We start from the raw sequence: 21,116 nt of genomic DNA, 5'->3' as shown, positions 1-21,116 counted from the left end.
ATGAATGCTGATTCATGGTTGGCATTTTATGATCGGATATCCCGTTTCAAACATTGCATAACGACATGCCAATTGGAGTCATTCTCCAGTCATGTGCATTGGCATCATTCATTTTGATAATTAATATTTCTCGGCAGGGAGTGCGATTGCATATTTAAGCATTGCAGTCGATGGAGATAATGCAGCGGTTATCAGAATAGAACAGTCATAGGCGTGGAACGAGTTAGCAGTAGAATTTCAGCAGGTAAAGTTATTTTTGCTTCTAATTTATGGGTGCTCCTGCTGTTGCTGCAGCAACTGGCTAGGCGGGTGAAGCCAAAGATTTCAAACGCACATCAAATTTGACGTACAATGATCACTTAAGCACGGCTACGTATTGCGTTTGACGTAGTGGTGGTAATGAGGTTTGCGGTTACCTTTTTATCCGTCGCATAGGTCTGTGTGGCTCGGATAGGCTCCCCGTTTAGCCGCCGTCTTGTCCACTTTCTTACAACTTGACGACAGCTAGCAAGTCGGCTAAACTACAAGCTTGCCAGCTCTCCCGTGCGACCCACAGAGAGGAGGTAAAAAAAAATAAAAAAGGAAAAAAGCCTCCCGTGCCACGTAAACAATTCCGACGCAGCATTACAACTCAATATGAAAGCTTTTCCTTTTTGCTACTTTATCTTTGCAGCAATACGTTTCCAATCATCAGTTGAGCGGCTGGAAAAGTTAAAACTCGCTTTATTTTGTTGACAGGCAAGAGCGACTCGTGACGTCTTAAAGGACACGCCCCCTTGTCGTGTACACGCCCCCTTTCGTAGGCAACGCCCTCGAGGAACAAAGGCCTCAGGAATCTTTAAATTAGCAGTCTGATAACGAATCCTGCACCCGTTTCATAATTGATTGATTATATTTGACAATATTTATTTCATCATTATTTTACAATATAATCAATGTATCACTATACAGTCATATATCTGGGGAAACACAACTAATACTGCAGTTGTGTTGCACACCAGACTAAACAAGTCCATAAAACTGTACTTGGACTCCCCTGTGGCCCCTCTTCTGTTATAGTCTCTATGCATGAATGAAGATCCTCCTAGGTCTAAAACCACACAGAGTCTGCTCACCTCAATGATATACTCTAGATAATCATAAAAGCATCTGATTACTTTCCAGAGCATCTGTAAATAGTCAAATTGATTCAATCATCATTATCTGAAACCCAAACAGAAAATATCCCTGTCTCCTATAACCACTATGTTATTTATTTAGTCACACATCGGAGATAAAGGCGGCTAGAAATGTAAGCAATGTTATAATATAAAAAAAAAAAACATATCAAAATAATGTTAGCATAATGCAACCAAAACACTCTTGGTCCACAAGCAGATTATTTTTAACTACTGCAACAGCACTGCCATAAACTTTGCATTTACAAAGATTAAAATGTTCACTTGTTGTAATAAATCATCTCTTTAACTTTAAAAAAAAATTTGGGCAAATTCTGAAAAGTGCACGCCTTCTTTCAAACACATACTTAATAAATAGAGAAAATTAAAATTATAATTTGAATAATCAAAATTCAACCAAACCCATACCTAATAAATAAGGAAATTAAAATTATAATTTGAATAATCAAAATTCAACCAACTGCGTGAATTGTAACGTCAGTTTAAGACTGGTTTATCTGGTTCTTCTGCTTACAAGATGTCGACTTCCCAGTCAAATGACCGATTCATGTTTTTATACACTAAAGTCACCTTTGCACGCTATCAATACGCTGAGGAGCTCAATGCAGACTGTCAATGATTTTCTTCTTATTGTCTTTCTCACTCTGTGTTTTGTTCAGGCCTGGTCAGCTAAACAATGGCTCCACATCAGCAGCTTCTTGACATCGTAACCGTTTGCAAGATGCTTCCATTTTACACTTGGCCTGATCTGTGAAGCGACTGTGGGCCAAATCAGAAAAAGAGCTGATGTGAGTAAAAGGGGAAAAAAAGCACTTAAAGGCACTGTGGAGCGTGAAACATGATTCATGCAGCTGACTCACTCTTTGTGCAATGCAGCCAGGGTGTGAATTTATTTCGAAAAGACTCAGTTGGCATTTGTTTTGATTCTGATTATAGATAGCAATATATGCACAGATCATATGTTTGTGTCATTCCAAAGTCTTTCAATATTTTTATTTTTTTTAGAAACCTTTTAAAACATGCATAACATGCTGACAAGGGGTTTTTGTGCTCCATGGATCTTACCTTGATATTAATATTGAGCAATATCAATTCATCAAATCCATCAAATATGACTAGCAAAGTGGGACTGACAAAAGAAATTGCTGGAATTTATGAATTCATATACATCGAGACATGGCCATCAATTATTTGTGCAGGCCTATGTGTAAGTAGCAATTGTGGTTTATGCTGCCATGTGAATGAAAATACATGAATAAATAAAAATAAATACATAAATAGATAAATAAATAATATATCACACTTATGTATATACCTGGGGTCTACCAACCACAAGGGGGCACTCTATTACTGTCTATTGCAAACATTCTTTTGGTATGAATGGGCTTCATATAGTAAATTTAAATTTAATATTAAAGTTAATATATTAACAAAAATACGCAAGTACTTCTCCAGACTAATTTCTCTAAGCCAATTTTAATTTACATTTCTCAGCATGAAATCTCATGTCCCACATGACCTTCTGTGATTAACCTATAATGATTATGGTAATGAGAACAACAATGACATTGTTGTATCAGCAGTGTAATTAAATACAACAGTCTACTTCTTCTCACTGCATTCCTGATGGCTTGCTTTCATCAAGATGTGAGACTGCTGAGGCCCGAGCAATCTTGTGCAGGTTGTCAAACACAATTTAAAAATATCATTTTATATTTAATTAGCTTTCGTCTAATACATACATTCATTTAAAGCTCTTAAACATTAAAGAATACAATTTGAGATAAAATACTTTTTCCATGCCACTTTCTGTGATACATCAATTCAATGATAATGATGATAATAATGAAAAAGTACAGCATGAGTAACAAACAAAAACACTTGACTAAACAAATCATTATACAGTCGTCCGTAGTCAATTACAGTAATTATTCGACTCCCTTGGGCCTGCTGAGCAATGTTTGAACTTAGACTTTGGATGTCCAAATATTTAGTTATCCCAGGAGGGGTCTAATTAATATGCAATGCTGCAAGTAGCACATAAAAAACAATTTTTTACCAATGTTAGTATAATCAGAAGAAACATTGAATTACAAGTTTGGAATCTATGCATGTAGCTCTTGCGTGTTTGGCTGCATGTTAACTTGTGACTTGACGTAAATGCTTGATGACAACATGGGAAATGTGTTAGAAATCTAAACCAAGTTGACGCTGAAAATCGTGGCACAGAAATATCTCCTTGATTTTGGAAAAAATACAAACTTTTGATGTTATTTTGACACAATTGAACACAATCACCATAAATAATTATTTGTATTCAATTAATTGATTAACCTGTCAATCGGTGCATCTCTAAGACGACCAATGCACATAAAAAAGTAAACTCCATAAAATCATTTGCAATAATTCAAAGTTATGTAATCTGTTAGCGGACACAAGATGGCAGACTTGATATTCCTAACTAGTAACATATGACTCCATTTAGCTCCAGGAGGAGTAGTTTCATTTTTTTTTTAACATTCCACAAATTGTTCTTCTATTTATACAATGAGGCCAACTTTTGCAGCATTTCCTAGAAAAAAAAAAAAAGAGAAGAAAGTGAGCAAACAATATTAAAACTTAAAAGTCTCACCGGACAGAAGCTATTTCAGCAGAGTCAGATCGTAATGGAATTTAGAATAATGTAATGTAGGTTTGAATCTAAAGCACTTTGACTAGTAGAGCTTGGTGTGTGTATAAAAAAGTGAGGGGAGGGGGGGGGGAGAAGTTCTCCTTAAGTTTGTGCTGTGCCATGAGCATCTCATTCTCCACCCACACATGCAACTTAAAAAAAAAAAAAATCTCAACAGCAGCTCAAACATGCTTATTTGTATTATTTGGCGAATGGACCTTTTTTTTTCTCGACATCTGAGCGGCTCCGGCCTTCTGTGTTATGATCGCGCTGCCACATCTGGATTGTGTGTCGGTGTGGGTTTTGACGACTCTTGCCACATCTGGTCTGCGATGCAGCTGCCACGCCCCTCACGCTTCTGGACAACCTTGTGCAGACACCTAGCTGTCACTCCGGGTTACCAACAGTCCACCTCACTGTCCGAGGTGAGACGCTGCTACATGGGCGTCCGCAAAGCCACATCTGCAAAGACTGTGTGTGTGTGTGTTTGACTTCATGTTTCTCCTCAGGGTTGGGGGCTTCACACCTCTCAGATAAACACACATCTGGAAATACACACCTTGTTGAGAGCCAGACAGTGTTTATGAATACTAAGTTAAAAGATGGATTACAAAATGTTGCAACTCCATTTAAAAAGACTTGTTCATTTCTAGAAATAGATTATGACATATCAAATGTGCATTTCACCATTTGCACAATAATGTGTCAAAAATGTAGCTGCTGGATAAAAGATTAAATTAATAATTTACTTTTTCAAGACATATCTTGTAAATTTAATAGAAAAAAAAATTGCACCCGTCCTTTTTTTCTTCATTCATCAATATTGACAAATACCCGTGCACCTGGCTTTTCCTATCCTGCACTTCTGCTCACTTTCAGTTGTGGACCTTCAGATTAGTGCAACAAGCATCTTTCCCCCCCAAGCACTCCACCACTATAGAATCTCGATTCTAATTAACAGAGATTACAGCAATTAGCAGACCATTAATCACACCCTTATTAGTTTAACTGGGCAGGGAAAGGGAAAGAGAGGCAAGGAGTGTATGGAAAGTGCAATCGGATGGGAAATAAGAAGAAGAGAAAAGATTATGGGGGGAGAGAGCGCCTCGTCGGCAAAAGTGCTTATGTATTTTTTTATTAGAATTTACAAACGCACCTTTATCCCCCTAAATAAGATTATCTGAGATATTTGAGTGTGTGTAAGGTGTGGGGGGGTCGTGTGTGTGTTAAGGAAGTGAGAGCGAAGCAGCTTCAGAGGATGAATTTCTAAACATGCTCCTTGTGATACCATCTTCTCCCCCCCCACCTCCTCCACCCCGCACTTCACGCATCACCTCCTCCCCCCCTCACCAACTCGCCTGCTCCCCCCCCATCAGCAAGAGGGGTCAAATGTTATTCCCTCCTCGTTGTCACGGTTGCCAATCACCTCACATTCTGTAGCAACTGTTTCCAAGGCAACGGAGGGCTCTGGTTGCCAGGCACCGAGAGCAATGCATGTGATTGTTACATATTTATTTAATTCTATCTTTATCTATTTGTTCATTCTAAATGCGTACGCACTCCAAGGGTGAATGCCAGACACACACGCTCAAGCTTTTCTTTATGCACACGACCATGAACTTTATCTTTTTCTTCATTTAGAAACACGCGCATATGCATATGGCTCGACCACACACACACACACACGCAGCTCCAAACCCCCAACGTGAACGAAGCAACTCATCTGCATGTACCACAGGTGTGAAACGTGAGTAGTGGATGACAAACAGTCATTATCATAGCAATAAGGATTCTAATCTGAAGTCGGCTCTCTTCTTCTGGCCTTCTGTTGGCCCCTCTCATCTGCCTTGTCTCAGAGGAGCTGCACAGTGATAAAGACAGGCCCTAATGAGAGGGCACTTATTGCACTGTGATTTTCTCCCCCCCCCCTCCCCTCCTCCCTTCTCCCTCACCCATCTCTGTCAACCTATACCTGCGGTATCTTTTCTCTTTCCAGCCATCCCCTCCGTCAAATCCCTCCAGCCCTTTATTTGCTTGGATAAATATTTCAGGGTAATTGTAATGGAGTGACCCATCAAAGTGGAAATTACGCCTTACACCTAGATGTACTTATTTATTCCAATTCTATTGTCTCAGTTTTTTTTTCGCTAGGGCCATTAGAGCGGCTCCTCTGACCGAGGTTGCTTTGGGTATCTTGCTCGCATAGGAGGCATATTCCATTTGTTGCCATGTTTTTTTTTTGGTTGCATTCTTGTTTGCTCTGCAAGCATAAGGAATAAGATTAATTATGCTCATTTGTCCACCCTATGCCAAGAAAACAGTGATGAATTATAGGTGAATGAAGAGTTGGCTATGTAGGCAGCCAGCATGATTATATGGTGCAGTACTGCAGAAATGAACAATATAAAATTGGGGGGGAGTGATCAGCGGAAACGTGCATAAGATGTATAAATGAATTAGCATTGATTGAATGAGTGAATCGTTAAGTGTTGTTGTTGTGTATTATTTCAAGAGGTCGGAGAGGATGATTGGTTCACCGATAAGGAGTCACTTTACTGAATGTTTCAACAGACATTAGTAGACGTTCTCCCATTAGCCAGTCTAATAATTATTTTATTTGAACCTGACATTTTGCCTAACTGCAAAATTAATGACTCCCAACCCAATTAGTCATTAAATGGCCGAGGATGATGTTCTTCTGAAATGTAATACCTCGTAGTGGATGCTGAATGAACACAAATGATTATATTTATGCTAATAGTCCAAGTTGAGTTTTAAGATTGGTCACACAAAATAATTAATTGCCGCAGTTGCCTAAATGTTCTTTTTAAATGCATATAAAATTATTTTTTTTAAAGACAATAATTATTAATTAATTTTCTTGTATTAGTTTACATTGAAGGTTAACATTTTGCTCATTTTATTTACATAAATAAGTCAAATATTTCTACCACAAACCTCCAAACTACAACAATGAGTAGTTTTAAACCTGATACATTGATTTCTTTCAGCTTTATTTCTATTTTCTTTATATATGTTTGTCTGCAAAAATCAAGAAAAAGGCGACTTTGTAATGTAAGTATTATTGTATTGTATTATTATTATTGTGATGTGGGGAATTTATCTAAACAGACAAAAGAATAAGAGGCGCTCATGTAATTGTCTTGGAGCTCTGCGATCATCACGAATGACTTCAGCATCCAATTTACGAGTAAAAAAAAAAAATCAAACCGGTGAGGCAAGTGATCAGTGTATGCAGGGAAATCAATTAGATCTTTAATTGCTGTGCGGATGGGGAGGTAGAAATATTGCCTACACGTGCACACGCACATCTCGCTAACACACACACGCGCCCACAGTGGCGCTGGTGTAAGTGGAGTCTCTGGGGAGTGGCGTGGAGAATCCTCTTGGCTGGGATTTTTCAGGCTTTAGCACACAGACACAGCTGCTGTCAAAGGGCCTTTTACATGGATGTGCCCCACTATCACATTGTGAAATAGAGGGATTTGAATAATCTTATTACACCCCATTACAATAACACTAATATGATCCAATGCCTTACAAGTCAATGAAGTGGAGCAGCCATGTCAAGCCGCTGAATCATGACAAATAGTCAACAGTTTAATCTGGAAAAAAAGAAAATATGATTTGATCCCAACAGGCTCATTTGTCAGTTTGTCCTATTAGTCTCCTCCTCGCAGCGCATCTTAAAGTAGACTGAGATTTATTTCCGACTTTCTAAATGTGCCCCCACCTGCCCGCCAGCCTGTTTGCCCGCCCGTCTGCCCGCCAGCCAGCCTGTCTAGATATTGCATTTGCTCTTTGACTGTGACCTTATACACAGCAGCAAGTGCAACTGCCGGACCTGCTGTCCTGTCGAGCATAGTCGTGTCTCGCTGCCATCAGGGGCCCAGACTCCCTGCCTCGGTTGCCCTGCACCGATTCCTCAATACCCCCCCCCCCCCTCCCTTCCTCCACCATGTGCACTTATTGGATTCCCCTCTTCGCCATGCACTCTGATAAGGGCATCTGTCAAGCGGATGAACAAGCCAAGCTGAAAAGGTGTGTGATGCACGCTTGGAAGGTTCTTACTTCCTGCAGAGGGCCGGGAGGATGCTGGGCGGAGGAGTGTTGCGAGCCCGGGGACCACGAGTTGGACTTTAGGAGAACAAGAGTGGAGAAGCTTCTCAAGACCATGGGAGGAGAACGTCGACGATCACGCCGCTGAAGGAATAACGTGAGGCCGATGACAACGGCTTCCGCTCAGCTACGCGTATTCTCAAGCAATAACATCGACATCTGTATTATCAACCCAAGAATACCCGTGGTCGAGACGGGAGCAAACGGTCAAACCACCTCTCTCCCCTCTACAGCGCTCGCTCGCTCCCATCCCCCCACTTGTGAGTCTGACGCCATATAGCAGGAGAGAGCTGGAGGGAAGGGTGGGGATTTCAGAAGCTGCGGAAACTGACCAGGTCCTGCAGGAAAAGGGGAGACAGGAAAAAAAAATTGTAATTGATATGAAAAAAAATAAATAACACCATACAAGCAGTCACACGTTCTATTTGTGGCAGTGTTGTATCTGGAAGTCATAAAAAAAATAAAATCATTATTTATAAAAAGTCAGTGAGATTCTATTTAGACATCAACTAATTAATTGAATCATTAATTAATTCATAATTAAAAGCCAGTATATCTGCTTCACTATGCCTGAAATTTATCATTGGGTTTCATTTTTTTAATCCATTATAATTTAAGATAAATAAATGTTCCACACTAGCATGTTCTTTGCTTCCACAAGAAATCAAAACTTTTTTTTTTTTTTTAAAGCTATTTCTTTTCCTTTCTAAATTAGTCACTGTTTCGGTTAGTTAAACCACAAGACAGAGTAGATAAAAAAAAAAAGGAAAATGTTGACTGCTGAATGTGATGGACTGCTTTGCTTACACGAGTAGTCACTTTACCGCGGTGCACAAGGGTGCAATAACATTTTTTTTTTCGGAACCCTGACTGAGCGCGAGTAAAGAAGTGGAAGATGTGAGCGTCTCCATCCCCGTTTCGGAGTTTATCAGTAGGCACCACAGTTGCACGCATACATCTGAGGCAGTTGGGGCAGCCCCCGCAGTGCTCTGAGCTCGGGGCCCCCATGCTGAACACAAGTAAAGAAAGCAACAGAGCAAAAAAGATTAAACAAAAAAAAAAGAAAAAAAGAAAGACAGGACTGAAAGACGGAGGAAGTGTGGATGTGTGATTTCGTGTACATGTGTGACAGAAAAAAAAAAGGGAAAGCAACCAGTGTAAGGAAGCAAAAAGCAGTGAGGAGAGTCAGAAATGTCAGCCAGCCAAATGAGAATGGAAAGAAAAAAAAAATGGCTGTGCAATTTCAAAAGAGATGAAAGGGAAGAAATTGATAGAACAAGATGGAGTTATACACGCCTGTGTGCGCGGCGAGAGAGAGAAAAAGAGCTGGAAAAAAAAAAGAAGAGGAAGGGGGTATGTATCAGCTGGGTTCAGACTGTCATTCTACGACATGATTGGCTGTGTCAGGAAGAGATAAGCAGTCTTCACATCCTTCTGCCCTCGCATCTTCAAGGCCCCGGAATCAAACGGTGAAGAACACTGCGGCACATTCCTCCGCGCTGAAAGAGACTACATGAAAGGAGTAATTCCTACTATTATTCTAAACACCTCTGTATGTGAAATAGCACACTCGTTCAAAGTGCTGGAAAGTGATGAAAAAGGGAGAAAACCACACCGGGATAAGGCTCGGAAAATGTTCTTCCTAGGAGATAGCCGGATGTCACCTTTGTGGATCCCGCAGGGGGGGTTGGCAACAATTGGTCTGCTTCATCGTAAGCGCTCACATTAGATGGTATTAAGGAGATGGAGCGAGGATCGAGCGAGTACCCCCCCCTTGCTTAGTCTGACTTCCTGAGGGACCTTCTCTTAAAAGTCCTTTCTGCTCGTGTCCAGCTGGTCTCGGCTGACCCTCGTGTCATCTAAATGAATCCTTGACGCTCTTCGATAGATCTTACAGATGAAGCATTGGTTTCCTCAAGCAGCAGCTTAAATCTTCACGTCGGAAGACATTAAGTTGTTCCTCGCCTGCGCTTACTGGATGATGTAAAAATCCACCCCCCCTTTTTAAACTTGTTGCTTTCGAAACCCACACAGAGAAGACACAACGTGAAGACCCCGTGAGAGTAGAACACAATGGAGAATTTGCCAAAACAGACAGTGTGTCTGCAAGGCTGCATAGGCATCACTAGCAATCTCCTGTGTGCTCCAAAACAGCTCCCCACTATGCGCCCGCATCAATTATTCAACATATTTATCTATGCAATCTGACGGCCTCTCCCCTCTAAAGCTCTGAACAAATTGCGGAAGCAGCTAATATCACTTCTGGCTCTGTGGTTCAAATCACCACGCTAGAAAAATCCCAAGAGAGGTTGTGGCGGAGGGAGTAAGGGAGGGGGGCTGTAAACAATCACTTGACACTTAGCACTTATATTTTTTCATCTGTCGAGCTAAATGCAGGCTGTGAACCGAACGCACCTCCGCTCGGGGGCAATGCATCAGTAGGGTCTTCTTTCATGAAAGAGACAATGGCAGTAAATGTGTGCATAGGAGACCTGTGGCGCTTTCACAATACCAACAAATCACTGCTTCCCTTCCCCCAAGTCACACACACATGTACCCCCCCCCCTCCCAATTTCTTTCTCCCCCCTTGCTTTTCTCCAAACCAGCATTTAGCATGACACACGCTGAGGAGCCAGGGTAGCCAATTATCAAACAGATGTCAATGTATGCGTTGCAATACTAAGGGGAGCCCAATTACCGCGCAGATGTTTTGTTTTTTGCTCCTTTCACTCCTTGCTTTCTTAGCCAGCATCCCCTCCGCTCAAGGCCCTCGGAGGATTCCCCCAACACACCATCAGCGCTACAATAAATACACAAAAAAGAAAAAAAATCACCCTTCACCAATCATGTATACACTCAAGGCCTCGTCCATATTTACACACTAAGGTAAAGAATGGATGTCAATCAACGGGGTGAGTGTTGGAAGGTCAGGAAGGAGGTAGAGGGCCAGTTCAGCACCAAGGACAGCTCCCAATGGAGAGATAGGTGCTGCTTTGCTACGTTTCTAAATGGAAGTCTCCTCCTTTCAGCTAATGTGGACTAACACACACACACACTTATGCGCTCGTACACAACAATCAATCTCATTCAAGCATACAAATAATGAATATGTATAATCACATGTTGCAATCAACACGCTAGACACACAAGAATTTGGTAACCAACTGTTGCCACACAACTATTCTCCATCTTATTGCCAAGTAATCTTCATTGCCACCATTTCTTCTTCTGTCCCGTTTTAAAAAGGGGGGGGGGGGGTGGAGAAAAGTGAAATACGACGCTCACTCAAAGCCCCCGCATGAAAGTGAGGAGATGGAACTTCATGTCTCTCTTTGCTGCTTGATCAATAGGAATTTAATGGACAAGGATTGAGTTCAGAGAGTTCATGCTTGCCAATGTGCCTGAAGGCTGAGCACGAGCACACACTGAGGCAGGCGGGTGAGGAGGGGGGGGGACGACACACCTCACACACAAACACACACACAGAAATTGATGTTCTTTCTCTCGACGCACGCACTCATACCAACAAACACACATGTTGCCGAAGCCTGCTTAAAAAAAAAAAGAATTCAAATTGATCATTTATATAAAAATATCTATTGTTGAATGCATAAATAATCATGGATATTGAATTACACAGCTGTTGTTTTTGTGTCTATAGGTGGCAAAAGCGTAAATATTTCATTGAAGTGAGCTGAAAGCAATCAAGTGAAGAGGACGTCTCATCAAGCCAGCTCTTGTGTGTTTCAACAGCTCTTGCCTTGAGGGAGTTAAAGTGCAGTGTTTTGACCACATACACGTTTTAAAAAAAAAAAAAAAAAAAAATGAGGCAAGATTGCTGTGGAACATAAAAGTGAATGAGCGATGAAGGCCTGGCCAACCATAAACACATCAGCTTGGCATTATTGGAGTATTAGCCTTGCAACATCGAGCGGAGTATCATACAAAGCTAACGAAGCACATCGTTAAAAATTCAATTCAGCCGACTCACGTATAGTCAAATTTTTAATCATGAACGAAAGTGAAGGCAAACAAGTGGAGCAACAAGCAGCCAACTCTTTTAATCCCCCATCACTAAAGCTTAAGAATTGACAACCAACAGCAAAAAAAAATCAATTAAATATCAAATAAAAGCAATGTGTGACATAAGCCGTGACAACACAGTTGGCTTTGTGCAGCCCTCCTTCCGCTCACACTCCTCTCGACTATTTACGGTGGTCAAATAACGTGAATTAACCCACCTGCCACGGCCTGACAGCACTCCATACAGCGCATTGTCAACGCATTGGCCGTGCGGCGCATTTAAGCGTGACTTGCTCTTCTGCATTAATTCTATTACACAGCATTGAAGTCGCGCCTACAAAAAAAGAATGGATGCCTTTCCATACTCACTCCATTGTTGCAAGTCTGTTCACTTCTCCCCCGCTCGCTCAAGTCGACGACATAGTGGATTTTGCCAATATGTGGAAATCACACTGAAGGGGAAACGCCCCCTCTCTAAGTCTCTCTCTTTTTTCTCTCTCTCTCTCTCTCGCCATCACCCATTCATCCATATACGCACGCTCGCCTGCAGGAGGAAAATGAAGGTAAAAGGAAAAGGGGGGGAGAGGGAAAAAAAAGATCCGAGAGGTGCCGCTTGTCCTCCCTGAAGATACTGGAACTCTCTCTCTCTCTCCCTCTCGCTCTCTCTCTATTGTTGCGAATCACGCGTGGTCAAAGGGGCATGGCGGAGGCGCGCCAAGATTGAGGAATCAGGGGAGTGTAGGAAGAGATTCAGCCTCACATATCACCATGATGGATGCTGGCTGTGGTCAGGATATAGTGACAGCTCAGATACTGGGGGGATTTATTGGATGGACGACTAATAACTACATAGGCTAATAATGTATGATGTATGTCTTGTATTTATGAGGCTCTGGAATTGTCTCTAAGTTGTAAATTGTCAGAATTCTACTGACTGGAAGTACGGACATTTTATTAATATATTGGTCGGCTAGACTTTTTGGATGACTTTGAGGCCCGCTGTGTCAATACGAAAGGTTGGATTGGTCGTACAGCGTAAAGAGGGAATAAAAAAAGTGATGGCTCATCCGCCATTAATAGGTCATCAGTGATTCTCATCCAGTGTGTCGTGGAACATTAAATAAGGACTGACGATGCATCAATAATCTCTCGCTTTTTTGGGGTATTAGTGCAAAGGGTTCAGGAAAAAAAAGCATCCAAGGCTGGTTGGATTTTGCAAAAACACATTTGAAATCTTAAAGTGCATGAAAACGCATTATGGGTCGATGAAACCAAGGTGGAATATTTTGGCCATGGTTTCCAAAAAGTTCATCATAAAAAAAAAAAAATAACACTCAAATTTTTGTTTAACTTTCCCTTTTGCGAAGGTTTCGTTTCTTTATTATCTACTGAGTTTTAGAGGTCAAGTTTTGAAACGGTACATTTTTTTCCATCATTATTTGTGACATCATTTTTCTCATACCATGGTAACAGTGGGGCTCTTCTGTTTATTCTTTTTTTTTTTTTTTGGAATTGGTTTAAAACAGGAGATTTAGTGCACCCAACCGCCCCTCCCCTTCCTCCCGCCCTAATGTCTTAATTCTATTATGGCAAAATAAGCATATCAAACAATAGTCTAACTAAGGCTTGGAAAATATTCAAATGTAACCTTCACCAAAGTGTTGAAACGCTAAAACTGCACACCGGGAGACACTCATTAGGCAGTGGCAGGCTGCCTGGAGAGCTCTACTTTGGAGCCATTTGCCCTGAACATGACCGCGTTGCACATTGGGCTAATTAACTTTTCAAAATTACAGATGGTGGCGTATTTAAATTCTGGCCGTAATGACTGATCGACATTTCCCGTTATTAATTCTGGCCTCCACCTTCCCGCAAGAGCGATTGTGCGTCGGCTTTTGCTAGGAAATGAAACACTGTTTAATTAGGCACACAACATACTGTAGAAAGCTGATGGACAATCTGTGCGATTCCCAGGTAGAAGATGTTTTTCCAGCCAGCCCATTCAAGAGCACATCTGTGGCCCTAGTGTGAGCATTGTTGCTCCCAGCCAGCTACTTCTCAGTGACTGGCTCCATTTCCAACCTAATCCAATCCCACGGGATTTCCAGCCCTTGAATTTCCTCAGCAGAGGACTGGCAGCTCCAGTAAGATCTCCGCTCCCCCCAAATCTCTCCAAACCTCGCCTTATCCACCAGAGATTACACAGCTCAGCTTTCCCCCCCCTTGTGGAAGTCAAGGTTCTTTACTCCATTGGAAGTGGGCTTTCTCCTTGTTGCATAATAGTTGCCATATAGCAAAGTGGGCATATTGCGAGGCTGCACCACCATTCATCTTACTTTTATTATATGTCAAACAGAATCGGGATACAGGATTTTACTGGGCAGTCAAGGAGCCTGGATATACTCTAAATCAAAAGCAGAAAAAGAAATTCACACACACAAGGCACATTTTCACCAACAGTCGTGTTTTCAAATGTGAGTTTACAGTAATGTGTACATATAAATAAAGTTCTGCCATCAATTTTAGTGGTGTTTTTACAGATATGTCCTCTGTGTCTGTCAGGCTGACATCAAGTCACTGCCGACTCAGGGCCATTAGCCGCGAGTATGCGATACGGGCAGCCGGAGTGGACATGGCTGGCAGGTAGCCATTTTTTAATTGGCCTATGGGACAGTTATGATTGAGCCCCGTGAACCTTGCCCAGAAGCAAATGGCCACTCAAATTCTCGCGCAGATTCTGGTCGCCTTATGCTGCCATCCAAATGTGAAACAAAAAAAAAAAAATCAGAGGATTGTTGACTCGTTCAGTGCCGTTGACGGTTATCGACGTCAAAGACTGGGTTGGCAGTTTAAAAAAAAAAAAAAAAGCAAAACATGAACAGATAATGCTATATGTGACATTCCTCTTCATTGGCGTGTTGTCACGCTGCTATGCTCACACAATTTATGTAGCTAGCTGACCTGCTGTCCCGCCTACACCCCCTGCAGTGAAATCACATGCCACTGATGGCAGATCAGGATTTACTCACTGATGAAATGTTGCTTCCCATATCAAAATCTGCTATATTACCAACATGCAAAACCATATTTTGGTATTTATATATAAAATATAGGCTAGCTCTGTCATGATATTAAACACGGAGTATCTTTAAGGGTATTGGTGGATGGACTAAAAGCAAAAGCCACTTTTGGTTCTCCCTCTTTTGCAGTCTACTCAGATCTTTGTAGTATGAGCGCATTTCTCATTCCCTCTTCTCCCCCACCAAGAGTACTGCTTTATTAAACAGACGCTCACTATCGTTCATTTTTCCTCACCGTTCTGCCCACTCTGACTCCCCCCCCCATCCCTTCATCACATACATCACACTCGCTTAGCATACGTCACCGTATTGCACGTTTGTATTTACCTCTCAGCTATATGCCCACCATACACACTTAAGAGTGGATTTTTTTTTTATAATGGATTCTCATTTTATTTATATGTTTCATTTTCCTCTCTAGTCTCTTTGTTCACTCCCCACATTGATTCTCCTTATATGTTCAGCCTCCTCCATCTTTTCCAGACCCGGGGCAGCTATATTTAGCGGCAGGTTAACTGCTCCTGTCAAAGGTCTGATTTGTATTCTTTGCATGCCAGTCTGACTCTGGCCTTGCAGCAGCACAAACAAAAGGCCCCCCGTTTGAATATGCACCGAGCCCACTGGCTTAGGAATCAAAGCCCCCTCTCTGCCCCACTGCCAGTGGCGCCACCTGCTATGGAGGCGGAGGGTGGATGGGGAGAGGAGGAGAGGATTGGGGGGGGGGGCTGGAGAAGCCTGGTCATTGGAACTTAAAATCAAGCCTATTTAACATGATAAATATTTATGCATGATGCAGATTGGTGGGTAAAGTTTATGTAAGTAGATGTGGATTAATTTAATTTAATTTAATTTAATTTAATTTAATTTAATTTAATTTAATTTAATTTAATTTAATTTTATTTTATTTTATTTTATTTCAACTCTGTGGCCTTGAGCTGGGGAAAGAGGTGTGATGCAACCTGCTGTTTGCCCATCACTTGGACTGCTTGGTCTCATCTGGTCTTGCAGGATCAGGCTGCGTGTGAAAAAAGCTCAACTCAAGAGATAAAGTCATACTGACCAGGGGCTCAGATTATATGACATATCGAATATAGCACAGCACATTTCATAATTGCTCGTGCAGCCCAGCAACCTTTAGTTACCGTTGCTAAGCAGGTCCTACTTTCATAGGACATCATTTGTACTTTGCACAGGTTTAACATTTTGTTCTTTGAACAATGGCTCTTTTGATTTGACAAAAACATCGCTATTATATTATGACTCATTTTTTCTGGATTATTTTCAATTCGATTTTACAAATTTATATTATGTTTTAAAGCGGCATCATATCATCTGTAGCTATCCAGTGACTGAAGCTTTCCATACAATTTGTATTCTCCGCAAAGTCATCACTGGAATAAAGCAATAAAGAAAAATGGGCCAACTGCTGCAGAACTTGCAAGGAAACCTGCCAGATAAAATTAATGGGAACATGGGAGTGAATATAAGCACTTCCCCATTTACTGTATATATGCCTATAGAGTATTTTGTATTCTTCCCGAGGTTGCAGCTCTTCCCCTTCCAATCCCTTCAGTAGGTGCTGGAATGCTGATCAGTCCTTCCTTGTTTCACTAATGCTTTGTGCGTGAATGCAAATCTCAAATTTACATGTAAAAAGCAAAATCAGGGTTGCTAAAGTGTCCTTTTGGGCCTGTGCAAGGTCTAGCTATAGTTGAATACAAACATCAATACGTGAAGTATTTGTATGCAAAATAGCCGCTTGAAATCAGATGGAGAATCGGTTTATATATTTTTTCGCTGTCAATTTTTGACTTGTTTCAAGCTGCTTTCACCTTGTGACTGTCAGCAGTGTCCTGAATGAATTATGAACTTGTCTGGTCGTGATGAAGCCATTATAAATACACAGTAGATATGCCCTGAAGAGAAAGTAATTTGGGGGTACGCTTGTTGTCGTAAGAGACACTAACAATTCTATTTGAGGTCATTTGAAATGGGATGTTGGGCAATAAGATTAATGAGCTGCTCAGAGGTTTTTTTTTTTTTTTTTTTTTTGCTGGCTTGTTCCGCTTGACGTTGTTTTGTGTGATATCGGGAACACGGAGACAAGGGCAAGTGGAAATGATACAATATGCTTACAGCATATGAATGTTAACACATCATTGTCCAAAAAAAAAGGCAGCCGCTGAAACACAACAGCAGCGAAATGCATTCTTAATTGCATTTTAAATATTGCTTTTGGCTTGCATGAGACAACCCCCACTACCCCCCCCTCCCCTCCCCCAAAATGCAAACCAACACTCCATGCATGTATAAGCGACAATCACTCATCTAGAGTGTGATTTTATTGGAGGAGATGTGGAACAGGTTGATTATTTTTCACTTTACATTCTGATTTATAAGGCATGAATGTGTCATTGTTTTGATTTACAATTTTTTTATTTTTTTTGGACCACTTCCATAGCTCTTAATGACATCTATTGAAAGTTATGGCCAACTAAATCTACAGTAGTTTTTTTTTTTTTAAGCCAATAAGAATCGCACATCTGCTGTTGCCATAGCGACAGATCACCGACCAGCGTTTTTAACCTTACCGTTCAGAGTTGCATACAATTGACTAACAACCTTTGCGTCACATGAGAATACTGAGAGAATATTTATTTCTAGGAAGAAGGAAATAACATTTAATCCCCAACTGTCGATTTTACTTTGAAATTAAATTAAAACTAATGAATTTGGATTTAAAATCATACTGGACTATATTTGTGATTATACCCTTTGCCGATGAAAATGTAATCGTAAACATTATCAATGCCATAGTGCTTTTTAGTCCAGATCTGTGCTATTGACCATAAAGTAAATATTTGGAAAGCAAACTGCTACAGTTGGCGTCCAGCTGTTCTCACCAAACAAACAATAAAGCTGATTTGAGAACAGGCGTGTGCATGTTTTTAAAGCATTTGAGTGACAAGGTAAAATACGGTTTGAATCTAAGCCCCATGCAATGAATAGATTTCCTGGGTGACAGAACCACATTTGAATAAAATTTCCAATGAGCTACAACAGTGTATATTTTGCATGCACTTAAAGACCTTGGATGAAATTCACCCTGAGAAGGCGGAGCTTGTTTTTAGATGAAAACTGCATAACTTAGCATCCGGTACGATAATAAAATACATTTCCCAGTTTTTATTTCTTATTGGTCAATTTATGTTTGAAATAGAGGGAAATGGTATGAACGGATGAATGGCTTCCACCATGGTGCTGATAGTCTCTGAGTGACACTCTGATGCCTTTTCCTATCAGTGTGAAGTTAAAGTGGTCTGCGGATTGACACGTCTGTAATTTTGCTGGCTGAAAGTCAGACTACAGAGCGCTTCATTGTTACAATAAGATTGGCCAATTATTGCCACAAATGAGACGACACAGCTTCAATTTTCAAAGGCTCCCTTTCCTCAATTGTAAAGGCAAATGGCTTTGTTTTGAATAGTCCAACATGCCATTTGAAAATCTTAACAACAATTTTACATCAAGATATCATTTGGATTTCAAATACCTTTTGTTCACAATGACATTTTTTTTTACCCCCATGACATCAGTGTTAATTAACTAATTTCAAGCAGAATTAAATATAATAATAAACCTTGAAATGAATGCCACTTGCCCCTAGTGTTAAACCTCCATGGCACATGTGCCGCCATCATGAGTTCTGCTCGTCCAGAGATTTAAATAATGGACCACCAGCGGCCAAGCACTTCAGAGTGGGCACAACAAAGAGGGCTTCCTTATGGGCGCCTTGGACACAATTGATCCTCAGCAAACACTTGAGAAAATTGCACAAGTCCAGACCACAGCTGCTGCCTCCCTTCAAATGATAAGGGAGCTCACTTTCGATAGAGGAGGGCCCATGTGCGCCGACTTGGATGGCCTTGTCCAGCCAAAGTGGTGTGATTGATGCCAGGAGCTCATTGCAACCATTCCCAGGGACCCTCTTTACCATAACATCCATTGAAGGCAACATGCTCTGACAAATGGGAATTTGCAGAAAGTTGGAATGGATTGAATTGAACCTGTGAAATATTTGATGTTCTGGCTCATGATTTTTCTTTCTCATCCAATTCTTGCTCAACAATGAATATAGGAGTAAAGCCTTATGAATGCAAGATTTTAGATGTTCATGCCCAAAAATTTGCTCAAATAGTTGGGCATATTTTCATGCACCCGGTTTGTATAGTACATCAGCTACGCCATCTGTTTGTTGGCGTAATCATCAAACCTTTCGTAAGTCCGGCTCTCGGTCTTAATAGGTACATATGGTCGAATTACCCGACTTTGCACAAGCATGAGTCATTTGCAGTTTGGACAAAGACGGATGAAGATGTCCTGCTCTGCAGTCAAGGCAATATCCGAACATCCACAAGTCTCCAGGGACACCACAAAAAGTTTTGAAAAATAAAATAAATAAATTCTGTAGTGACAGTCAGTAAATTAGCAACACTAAATAGCACTTTGCTGCAAGGCCAGAACAATGAATTCAACTATCGTGTGATTTCAACCGCATTCTGTCAAGGGAACATTGAGTGTGCTTCAATTATTCATCCACTGTGTATATTGATAGCTGAATGTTTTGTCGTGTTTTTAATTTTAATTTAATTTGAACTATTTGAATTAAAATCTCATATCAGCAGTCTTCACACATCAAAACACTCAATAAAGCACATGGATTCAAAAACTTGATCGTACGTACCACTCCGTTCCAAAGTCCCGTTGTCCGAATCAAACGTTTTGACTCCGGAGTTGCTCTTCCTTTACTGATGACCTCCTGCTTCGACCGAAAATCCATCGTTGAAAATTGTTTGGATATGTAATCCTATAAAATTTCAGAGATTTTGGTTCAAAATGATACAAACTATTGAAATTAAAATGGAAAGACAATTGAATTTGTTTTACCCCTTTTCATGATGGCAGGGGAGGCGTGGCCTCCTCTGACCGGACGTCCATGGCAGTACCAATTGTATGATGTCATCCAAACCGAACATCGCGTAACCGCTTATGTTATCAACAAAGAAAAAGAATATGACAGACAACAAAAGGCAACAACGGACATCTTTGTTTTCTTTGGATACCCTTCACAGCTTCTGGCATTGTGGAAAAAAAAAAACGTACAGAACTCAAATTAACTGTACTACCTGGTGCAAATGCCAAGCTGTCTAACACGCCATTGTTGACGGCTTCAGTCAAGCAGCACCAAAAAAATGAAAGCACACGTATTGTGCTCCAGGTTGAATCCGACTCTGTCAGGCGATCACCCTGCTTGTCACATTCATCAGCAGAGAGTGACATTCATGCTTTTACATCGTTCCTTTTTAAATGCTTGATCACACACAATTATGATGGTGATAGACTTGTTTTTCATTTATCCTGATAGCTAGGTTAAAAAGTGACAGATGCAACTGACTGTACTTAATTCTATCATCCTAGCCAGCTCACTCAACGGGAATGTTCTCATTGTCTATTAGCTCAGTGTGTGTCCATATGTTCACGCTTGAGTAGAAGAGGTCCTGAGCTTGTCATCAATCAGATTTACAGCAGCAGCAGCAGGTAGGCAACGTTTTTATAGGTGGCACGTCTGGAGAAAGGCCACTTGACCGAGGATCTTTCGTCATTCTTGCAGGAGCATCCAAAGGTGAAAGAAGTGATGCTTTCAAGGGCCAAGGACTGACAGAGGCCCCTCGCAAATACTGGAGCATTTTCAATTTGCAAATCCCCGCTAGCACCTTTTGCCTTCTCGTGTCAGTATATCCTCGCAAATCTGTGATTTTTTTTTTTCCAGGTCAGCACTGACGATGTCCACTCCTGATGATGTCATTGTATCGATTGGCGGGGCGTCTGTCGGTGGATTAGGTTTCGCCGTCTGGAGACAGCTCGAGCAGAAGGAAGCCAGAGCGGAGACTATGTGCTTTGACCGTGATACATATATGTACATATATTCGAGTCAGACAAAATACAGTGAGTTGTTTTTATGGA

At 41.0% G+C, this 21,116-nt stretch overlaps 1 protein-coding gene and 1 long non-coding RNA gene across 10 annotated transcripts in view; one reads left to right on the top strand and one right to left on the bottom strand.

Annotated features, from left to right (window-relative positions):
• tlcd4b (TLC domain containing 4b) overlaps nt 1-755 on the bottom strand; it is a 10,536-nt gene extending 9,781 nt beyond the window's left edge. The window contains exon 1 of one of the 2 annotated variants that reach the window (XM_088357824.1): nt 417-755. The gene's annotated coding sequence lies outside the window, so the exon portion shown is untranslated. The remainder of the gene's footprint in view (nt 1-416) is intronic. The other variant, XM_088357823.1, reaches the window with a different exon arrangement.
• Nucleotides 318-21,116, top strand: LOC148384440 (uncharacterized). Of its 8 annotated transcripts, XR_015853372.1 has the most exons (5): nt 318-563; nt 1,838-1,966; nt 20,609-20,690; nt 20,764-20,775; nt 20,923-21,116. It is a non-coding gene; the product is annotated as an uncharacterized LOC148384440 (long non-coding RNA). The 8 variants fall into 8 exon arrangements; XR_015853370.1 differs by lacking the exon at nt 20,923-21,116 and having other exon boundaries at nt 20,764-20,912; XR_015853371.1 differs by lacking the exon at nt 20,923-21,116 and having other exon boundaries at nt 20,571-20,690; nt 20,764-20,912.

The sequence above is a fragment of the Syngnathus floridae genome, chromosome 17 (genome assembly GCF_059516105.1).
Source record: "Syngnathus floridae isolate MCC-2025c chromosome 17, RoL_Sflo_1.0, whole genome shotgun sequence".
Taxonomy (NCBI): Eukaryota; Metazoa; Chordata; class Actinopteri; order Syngnathiformes; family Syngnathidae; genus Syngnathus; species Syngnathus floridae.
The sequence above is the reverse complement of the archived record's forward strand: the minus strand, read 5'-3'. Positions and strand labels throughout refer to the sequence as shown.